The 10,788-nt window shown below is 32.4% G+C and overlaps 1 long non-coding RNA gene across 4 annotated transcripts in view; it reads left to right on the top strand.

Annotated features, from left to right (window-relative positions):
• The window catches only part of LOC111731527, a 47,041-nt gene extending 37,528 nt beyond the window's left edge, over positions 1 to 9,513 (top strand). For all 4 annotated transcript variants that reach the window (XR_002777187.1, XR_002777188.1, XR_002777189.1 and 1 more), the window contains exon 3: positions 8,345 to 9,513. This is a non-coding gene — a long non-coding RNA (uncharacterized LOC111731527). The remainder of the gene's footprint in view (positions 1 to 8,344) is intronic.
• The last annotated feature ends 1,275 nt before the right edge of the window (positions 9,514 to 10,788 follow it).

A 10,788-nucleotide genomic window follows, 5' to 3' on the forward strand; every position in this document is an offset into this window, starting at 1 on the left:
GAGACAGAGGACAGAGAAAGTCAAAGATAAATTTCAGGTTTTGTTCCCAGTCTGTTTGTACAGAAGCACACCTAATTTGAATGGCAGTATCCAAATTAGTGAAGAACAGGTAGGTTTTGGCCATGACTACTCTGAAAGGCTAAGAGGAGGCACCTAGATAGAGGTGACCAAAAGGTACCCTCTACAGAAGAGGGGAATGGGAAAATATAAATTTGGGACTTATTCATATGAAACTAAGCATTGAAGCACAAAATTGTTGAGCAGATGGGTGAGTAAAGAAAATAAAGACATGAGGGCTGAGAACAAAATCTTGGGGAATTAAAGGCTTGGTTTGATATGAGAAAAGAAAAAGAGCTAAAGCCAGAAGAGAACTCAGATAGTAATTCTACTAATAACATCTTGTATTTATTTACTCAAGATTAGCTGACAATAAACACCACCAAATTTAAATGGCATAAACCCAAAGTTTATTTCTCACTCAAGCAAGAATCTAACACAGATATTTCTGCTTAGGGAGCTGTTCTCTCAGCAGCAATGCAGGGGTTTAGGCTCCTTCCACCTCATGGCTTTCCCCTCCTCTAGGTTCTTGAAGTCTTTCCTGTTCAGCCAAAGGATGGGGGAAAGCAAATGCAAGATCATGGTGAGAAGGTTTTATGCACCAGCCCTGGAAGCGATGTATATCACTTCTGCCCACATGTGATCAGCCCAAATTCAGTCACTCAGCTGCACCAAAATGCAAAGTGCAGCTAGTAGAATCTGTCACATCTTATATTTGTATCACACAATTTTTAGAGGGCTTTCTTATACTTCACTGTATGTATGATTTCGTGGAAGGCAGTAAAACATAACGGTTAAAAGTATGAACTCTAGAGTTAGAATCACTTGGATTTGTCTGCTGGCTTCACTATTTGTAGCATAGGTGTCATGTAGGGCGAATTAACTCTGTATCTCATCTATAAAATGGTGATAATAAAATCTCACCCGTAGGTTTATTAGACATATTAAATGAGTTTAATAACTGTAAAGGGTTTAGTGTCTGGCATGTATCTGGCATGTAGTAAGTACTCAGTAAGGATTAGCCATATTGTCATGTTAGAACTATTGTATTAGAGCTGTAGCAATTTAATGGCAGGTGGGCATTAAATGATGTGAAATGTAGAGGAGCAGCAGCAGAAGCCAAAAGAGAAAGAGCCATAGATTCGTCCATTAAGCTATATGAATAATTGCAGAAAGATCTGCTTCGATATAGTTGTTTGGTACCAAAGATAAAATAGGCAGGACTTCCAGTTCACAGCAATTTTCAGTTTATGTGTTTAGAACTGCAAAATAAATGATCTCTAAACAAATCAAATGACATTGCAGTCAATTTAAGTCCTAGAAGGTTGAGTTGAGGTCTTATTCTGCAGGTCTCATATTAAGACAAGTAAACCATGCCTTGGAAAAAGATGCTTATCAATGCGAGATTCACATCTGTCCTTCCTTCTCTCAGAACAAAAACTTTTAGTAGGTCACAACCAGAGGACCTGAGTCAGTTCATTCCACCTGAGTCAGTATTTGACTGTACTTTATATGTACATTAATGTAAGAATATAAGAATATTGCCATTGGCATGTCTTTATTTTTGAAAATTTCACTTCTCTCTCCATCTTCTATTGCTCCCTCTCCACCCACGTCATATAATTTTTCAATTTTGTCACTTTCGTAGTTTCTTAGTAATTGTTCAAATATCCTTTTTGTAAAAATCCTATTTTAAGAATAAACTTTTTGCTTTGACATATAGATTCACATGCAGTTTTAAGTAATAATACTATTAATCCCTTTACCACTCAGTGTCCTCCATAGGCAATGCATACTAATATAATATAGTACAGTATCATGTAATATCACAACCATAATATTGACATTAATACTGTCAAAATACATGACATTTCCATCATCACAAGAATCCGTTTTATAACCACACCAACTTCCCAGCCACTGCCACCCTTTCCTCAAACTCTAGCAACCACTAATCTGTTTTGCATTTTTATAATTTTGTTATTTCAAGAATGTTATATAAATGAGATCATATAGTATATAACCTTTTGTAATGGCATTTTTTTATTCAGCATGATTTTTCTGGTGATATTACTTTAGGTTGTTGAATGTATCAATAGTTCATTTTTTTTTTTTATTGCTGAGTAATATTCTATGGTATAGGTGTTCCGTTTTATTTTTACCATAAACTAATTGAAGGTTATCTGGGTTATTTTCTGTTTGGGGCTATTACAAATAGACCTACACTAAATATTAATGTACAAGATTTTGTGTGAATATATGTCTTCATTTCTCTGAATATATGTCTTCATTCCCCAAAACAATTGCTGTACTAGAAAATGTTTGCATGTTTAGTTTTTTAAGCAACTGTTCAACTATTTTCCCGAGTAGCTGCGCCACTAATCTACATTTGACATTCCCACCAGCAATGAATGATCTAGATTCTTCTCATTCTCACTAAAATTTGGTGTTGTCATTATTTTTTAAGCCATTCTGGTAGGTATTTAGTGATATCTCTCTCTCTCTCTCTCTCTCTCTCTCTCTCTCTCTCTCTCTCTCTCTTTTGCATTTCCCTAACGATTAATGATGTTGAGCATCTTTTCTTGTGATTATCTGCCATCTGTACATCTTCTTCAGTGAAATGTCTCTTCATGTCTTTTTTTATTCCCATGTCCCAAGTGGATTATTTTCTTTTTTACTGTTACATTTTGAGAGGTGTTTATATATTCAGGATTCAGAATATCTTTTTGTCAAGCATACACATACCTTTTGTCACATATGTGGTTTCAAATATTTTCACCCACACTATAGCTTCTCTTGTCATTCTCTTAACAGAGTCCTTTGCTGACCAAATTTTTTAATTTTGAGCAAATTAATTTATCAGATTTTTCTTTTATGGACTATGCTTTTGGTGTCCAGTCTGTGAATTCTTTTCCTAATCCTTGGATCCCCAAAACTTTTTTTTTTTTTTTGGTAAAAGCTTTATAGTTTCACAATTTTACATTTGATTTTGTTATTTATTTTGAATTAACTTTTGCATAAGGTGCCATATGATCATTGACAAAAACTCCTGGAAATAATAAGTGATTATAGCAAGATTTTAGGATACGAGGTTAAGATAAAAAAGTCAATTATTTTCCTATATACCAGCAATAAACAAGTGGAATTTGAAATTAAAAACATAATACCATTTATATTAGCACCCCCTAAAATGAAATACTTAGGTATAACTCTAATAAAACATATACAAGATCTATATGAGGAAAACTATAAAACTCTGATAAAGGATATTAAAAAATAACTAAATAAATGGAGAAATATTTCATGTTCAATATTGTCAAGATATCAGTTCTTCCCAAATTGCCATCCCAGTCAAAATCCCAGCAAGTTATTTTGTAGGCATCGACAAACTGATTCCTAAGTTTATATGGAGAGGCAAAAGACCCAGGATAGGCAACACAATATTGAAAGAGAAGAACAAAGTTGAAAGACTGACATAACTCAACTTCAAGACTTACTATAAAGCTACAGCAATCAAGACAGTGTGTTATTGGCAAAAGAATAGATCAATGAGTCAATGAAACAGAATAGAGAGCCCCAAAACCGACCTCATAAATATAGTCAACTGATCTTTGGTAAAGGAGTAAAGACAATATAATGGAGCAAAAATAGTCTTTTCTGGAAAAACTGGAACTGGAAAAACTGGTTATCCACATGCAAAAAAAAATAAATCTAAGCACAGGTCTTACACTCTTCACAAAAATTAACTCCAAATAAATCACAGACCTAAATGTAAATACAAAATGATTAAGTTTCTAGAAGGTAACACAGCAGACAATTTAGAAGACCTTGGTTTTGATGATAACTTTTCAGATACAACACCAAAGTCACAGTCTATGGAAGAAAGAATTGATAAGCTGGACTCCATAATAATTAAAATTTCAACTCTGAAAAAGATATGGTCAAGAGAATGAAAAGAAAAGCCACAGACTGGAGAAAATATTTGCAAATGACATATCTGATAAAGGACTGTTATCCTAAAATATACAAAGAAATTTAAAATAAGAAAACAAATGACCAGACAAAAAAGGGCTAAAGACCTTACAGACACCTCATCAGAGAAGATATGCAGTTAGCAAATAAGCACAGGAGAAGATGCTCAACATCATATATCATCAGGAAAATGAAAATTAAGACAACAATGAGTTACCACTACATACCATTAGAATGGCCAAAATCCAGAACACTGAAAACACTGAATGCTGATGAAAATGTGGAGCAGCAGGAACTCTCATATTCATTGCTGGTGGGAATGCAAAATGGTGCAGCATTTTGGAAAACAGTCTCTCAGTTTTTTACAAAAATAAATATACTCTTACTATATGATCCAGCAATTGTGCTCCTTGGTATTTACTCAAAGAAGTTGAAAACTTATCTTCACACAAAAACATGCCTGCAGATGTTTATAGCAGCTTTATTCATAACTGCCAAAACTTGGAAGCAACCAAGATATTCTTCAGTAGGTAAATGGATAAATAAACAGTGGTAATGGGGTATTATTCAGCACTAAAAAGAAATGAGCTATCATGCATGAAAAGACATGGAGAAAACTTAAATGCATATTACTAAGTGAAAGAAATCAATCTGAAAAGGCTATATACTGTATAATTTCAACTGTATGACATTTTGGCAGAGGAAAACTGGAGACACTGAACAGATCGGTGTTTGCCAGGGACTGGAGTCGGGGGAGGATTTTTAGGATAGTGCAAATACTCTATGTGATACTATGATAGTGAATACATGCCATTATACGTCTGTTTAAATCCATAGAATGTACAACACTAAGAGTGAAGCCTAATGAGAATGATGGGTCAATGTAGTTTCAACAATTGTAACAAATCAAATGTACCACTCTGGAGCAGTGGGATGTTGATAACTGGGGACCCTATGTATGTGTGGAGACGGGGGCACATGGGAAATCTTTGTACCTTCATTCAATTTTGCTATAACCTAAAACTGTTCTAAAGATAAAATCTATTTTTTGAGTTTATTAGACAATTAGTTTAAGTAACTATTACAGCAAACTGTATATAGCATGCTATATTATTTTGGTAGTTAATCCCTCTCTACTAGAGAATCTGTGAAACTTTCAGTCAGGTATAGCTTTTTAGTAATGTCAATATTGATTATGTTTCTGGGTCAAATGTGGATTCCTCTACTTTGTTTCTGCTAGTCTATCCTATACCTGATAGTGTATGAATAGCACTAGCTTGTTTACAGAATACAGAGAAAATCTCTGTTTTCTGCAATCACTCAAAATTCAGATAGTATCTGAATATTAATTAATCTTCCTCAAAAATATTTCTAAGTATTTTTTCAGGCTTCCCATCCTTCTCTACTTTACCTTTAAGATACAAATAAAGAGATGTGATGATTCAATAGCATGGAAGCTAGGAGTCTTCGTCAAGAATATTTCAGAAGGAAATTTTATTTCCTAAAATTTGGGTGCAGAATGTTATAGTGCAGAGTCAGGCTTTAGGTGAAGATAGTGGGAGATTTTCATCCACTCACTTATGGTGCGTTTTGTGTTTCCCTATCACAAAGACAAGGCTCACACATCAACCATTAAGAAGCAAACCACACCACACTGGGCAGAAGGTGCTCTCTAGGGAGGACAGGTTTATTACAACCTCCTCACTCTTCAGTTCTTTCCACATCCATCCTTAAAGTTTCATCTCTCTATTCAACTTGATAGGACTCCAAAAAAAGAGCTGGGAGGGCTCTGAAATTTAAAGCAGGTGTCGATTTATACTTGGGTATGTAAAAGAGGTAAATCAGGAAGAGCCATGGCAAAACAATAACTCATAATTGCCTCATATCACCCAAGAATCAACCACATTTGTCATTCTAAGATACTTAGGTAGCAAGATCAAGGTATTTGTTTTTTGACCAGTGGATGAACACTAGTAAAGAGATTTTAAATATCCACAAAATTAGACAGAAACAATACATACCAACCAGCTCTACAGCTTACTAAGACAATAGATCCAAGAATAACCAGGTAGATATTGAAGGGAAGTCAGGACTAGATAGGTTTTTCCTAATTTATAAATGCATAGGAAACAAAACAAAACAATTGGGGATTATGAAAGTATTCTGCACTGTCGAATTCAAACTTATTTTACGATATATAAATGAACAGCACAGTTTTAAAGAACATTTACCACAGGAAATTTTAGAAAGTTTTCCTCTCTATTCCCCTAAATCCAGGAAAATTTAGATTCTATGAATCAGGAACAAAAAGATGAGACAACATTCTGGGATAAATAGGGAGTTGGCTACAAACCAGGTGAACTGAGTTATATTAAGAAAGATGAGCATGAAACAAAACTAAAAAGAACGCATCTGCAGAATTGAAAACAGTGTCATAAGTAATAAATTACAGATACAGAAAAATATTTTGTTGATAAGAAAGATATGGTAAGGTAATTCTATTATAGAAAAAAGAAAAATAAATAAAATTATGAAAGAGAAAATTATAGAAACAAGGCAGAGAACAGAGAGCCAACAAATGAAAGAAAAAGAACAAATGAAAATAAAGTGAAACTTAAGATCTAACAGAAGAAGAATTTTGATCTAAGGAAAGACTGGAATACAGATTGAATAGGCTCATTTTGTAGGTAGCAGAATTAATGAAAAGCATCACTCTGAAAAGAGACTATTGTTTAAATATACTCCCAAGTCCTTAGAGAATTCCAAGTGAAAGGAAAGATCCTAGAGGCATCAGGAAAAAAGCAGATTTCCTACCCTAGACTATTGGGCATCTTGTAATAAACAAAATAAACATCTTGTAATAAACAAAATAAACATCTTATAATAATAGAGCAACATCTACAGTTCTGAAGGGGAAAAAAAAGATTGATACTCAGGAATCCTATGCAAAAACAAATTTGTCATTTATGTTTAAAGGCAGCAGAAATGAGTCTCAATTATAGAAGTTCTTATGACATATGCTACTCATCTATTCTCCTTAAATTAACTATAAAGATACATTTCAGCTAAATAAGAGACAAAGCAAATATAAAACTCAATAACAGCATTAAAAGGATTAGTTGTAAACATTGAAGACAATAAAATGTAGAATTAAATTTATAAAAAGATTTTCAAAATGACTTCAAAATAAAAAGGCAAGATCACTTTTTTAAAAAAATGACAGAATAAAAGTACTTAACAATAATCTAGATGTTGGGTGGATGGGGATACTACTTTCTTTGTATTACATATTTTATTTATTTTGTTCAGTACATTAATCATTAAGGAAACATTTTATTTATTTAATACAATGGTAATCATTAGTAGAATGATAAAACCATATACCGTAAAAATCACTAGGCTAGGTAAAGTTTAGTTTTCATAAGGCAAATTTGAAATCAGTAGAAATATCAAAAACGTAAAAACACACAATCAAAATGACACATGTTAACATGTGTAAAGTTGTCAGCTATGACAATGCTATTAATCAGTTCAAATTTTGAATTAAAAATTTTCAATCAAAATTTCAATTTTCAATTAAAATTCAACATAAATATTCTCTGTTGAGTCAAAATACAAAGTCAATTATATGCTCTTTATAAAGAATCACTGTCAAACAAAATATGAACATTTTAAAATAAAATAGTTAAACTGGTCTGACAAAATTTTTAAAAAAGGACAAAAAAAATAAAGCAGTTATTGTATTACTAATGCTGGTCAGAGTAGAACCCAAAGTAAGGAAAGAGCACTAAACAGGAGAAAGTTAATGATTATTTTATTTTTCTTAAGGATAACTCTGTAATAGAAATGTGATTATGCATATAACATGTCATCAAAATGTACAGAATAAAACTATAAAAGTAATAGACAATAATAATTCTATTAGTGTTTGATGTGATAAAACATTAATAAGTTTTTATGGTATCTGAACAGCATAATTTTTAAAGTTTAATTCTTATGTATATATGTACATATGTAACTTTGTACCCTATGAACAGAAGATAAATTATCTTTTAGGAATCCATGGAAACTTGAACAATTGTTCATAAATTAGACCACAAAGAAAACACTGATAATTTTAAAAACTGAAAATTATATAGATCTTATTGTTTTACTATAAAGCAATAAAATTTAAAATTAATAACAGAAGATTAAACAAGGACTTGAATATATGAACTCTTATAAGTAATAATTAGATTAGAAGGATATCAAAAGTGAAATTATAAAACATTTTAAAAGTAAATATAAATATGCTGTTCTTTTCATTCTTCTATAGGTTTGAAGATATTCATTATAAAGTTTGGAAAACTACAATGTGAGAACTACACAAATTTGAGTACTCTCATTCTGCTCTCTTAAATCTGCACTGGTGGGACTAAGTTTCATGGATGACTTGGATATTAGTCATCATGAGAACAACTTTCATGGTGAATACTACATGGAGAAATTGTGTGCCTTGAAATCATTTGGAAGATCATTCCTGACAGCACCTTGAAGATTTTTTTTCAACCAATTTCATTCACAAGGTATGGCCTTCAAGAGTGTGTGGCCATTCAAACCACTTATACACTTTAATACAATCACCACAATAGAGTTATTCATGTGGGTATTTTAAGTCTGGTGGTATAATCTTCTCAGATGATAGTATGCTTTTGTAAGTTAGAAGTCAACATTAAAAAGGCTCATGGAGTTAATTTAGGTTCTGTACAATTCATCACTCAGCATGTCATTGCAGACTACACGGCCGGAGGAGGAAGGCTTACGTAGGAAGAAAAATGCCAGTTCTCCTTTTAGATAGACTAAAAATCTTAAATTTCAGGTTTATTCTGCTCAGAAGAACATGTACACTTGGATGGGAATTTGGGAGTTAAATATCGAATTCAAATAATCAGAACAATCTGGCCCTTTTTTTCTTTTTTCTTTTTTTAGCTGTGAGAATAAATGGTAAAACTATGTCAGAATATTATTAAGAAGCAAGCATTCTCTCAATTCAAAAGGGCACATTGTTACTAGCAGTGATTCTGGTAAATAAATATTTTTCAGTTGGCCTTCCAGTCTCATATCTGTTTCCTGAGTTGGTCAGTGTTAAACTGCGGTTCCCAGATCTTTGGTAAAATTTGTCTTCTTCTTCTCAAATTTCTGTAGCAGTTACCACTTAATTTTCTTTTTTCACCTTGCTTTACTTTTCCTCCCTATTTTAATCAAATCAACTCATTATGTAATTAACAAATTAACAGTGTTTAAGTTGTTGCATAAATGAGAATTCAAGAATCTTTTTTGAGAATCTTAAATCTTGCAGCCAAATATTACTTTTCAAATAGTAGGTGATTTTTAAAATTGAGTTTTCAAGACTCATTCAGCATTTACTAGCCTTTGATTTCACTAATAACATCAAGATAATGACTGTTAATCATATACATATTAAATTTCTCACTTTAAAGGTTTTCTTTTTGTTGTGTCATTTATCCAGTTTTTAGATAAATGTCTAAATTCAATGGTTGAGATCACAGAGCTAATGAATCATATTCTTAGAAGTGTTTTCCCTCTGGTGAAGTTCAGTACACTGTTGAAGTATTATTGGTTCTAAGAATTAACATTTTTTACCCTAACAATTAACTTGAGAATAGAATAGTTATCTATATAGTAGTCCCCTATTATCAATGGTTTTGCTTTCTGCAGTTTCACTTACCTGTAGTCCAAAAATATTAAATGGAAAATTCCAGAAATGAACAATTTATAAGTTTGAAATTGCATGACATTCTGAGTAGCATGATGAAGTCTTACACTGTCCTGTGCTGTCCTCCCAAGGACATGAATCATTCTTCTGTCTCGTGTATCCACCTGTATTCACTCTTGCCTGTTGGTCACATAGTAGCCATCTTAAATTTTAAATCAGTTATGAGAGAGAGAGAGTAAGAGAGAGAGAGAGACCACATTCACGTAACTTTTATTATAGTAGATTGTCATATTCTATTTTATCGTAGTTGTTAATCTCTTACTGTGCCTAATTTATAAATTAAACTGTATCATAATATGTATCTATAGGAAAAGCATAGTATATATAGAGTTATGTATTATCTGTGGTTTCAGGCATACTCTAGGGATCTTGGGAAATATCACCCATGGATAAGAGGTGGCTACTGTAGGTGTATCTCCCAAGATTCACCTCCCAAGACAATATAAGAAAGAAAGAAAGAATAAAATTTTTTTTCTGTTAAATGCCCTTTGTCAGTCTCCACAAATTGCTTTGATTTCTGCTTCAGAAATAAATAAATAAAAAGAAAAGAACTGACCGATAGGATTTTGATGATAGAACACATTTCCTTAAATTTAATTCCAATTCTATTTAAATTTAACACAAGTTTATACCTCACAAAATATGTTTTAATTTGTTTGAGGTGAAAGTGGCAGAAGTTTATAGGCATGATAAAAATAAAAGGCATTCTAAGTCTAAATGACTACCTCATATTAAAACATTTGATTAAAACCAGAATATTTATTATATTTTGATGAGAGGAAACCTTTCCTTAAAGTCACCCAGAACCACCAACCTTACATGTAAACACTCTGTTGCGCCAGTCTCTGTTTCATTACCTTAGTCACTGCAATTGGGGTTGACTACCTGATAAAACAAATAATTCATTTATTTGCTTTAAACACCTCTTTCCCAAATTAACCAAGAACTACCTGTGCTATGGCTCTTAATTAACAGCTGCTTAG

Source organism: Pteropus vampyrus, unplaced genomic scaffold (genome assembly GCF_000151845.1).
Source record: "Pteropus vampyrus isolate Shadow unplaced genomic scaffold, Pvam_2.0 Scaffold11, whole genome shotgun sequence".
NCBI lineage: Eukaryota > Metazoa > Chordata > Mammalia > Chiroptera > Pteropodidae > Pteropus > Pteropus vampyrus.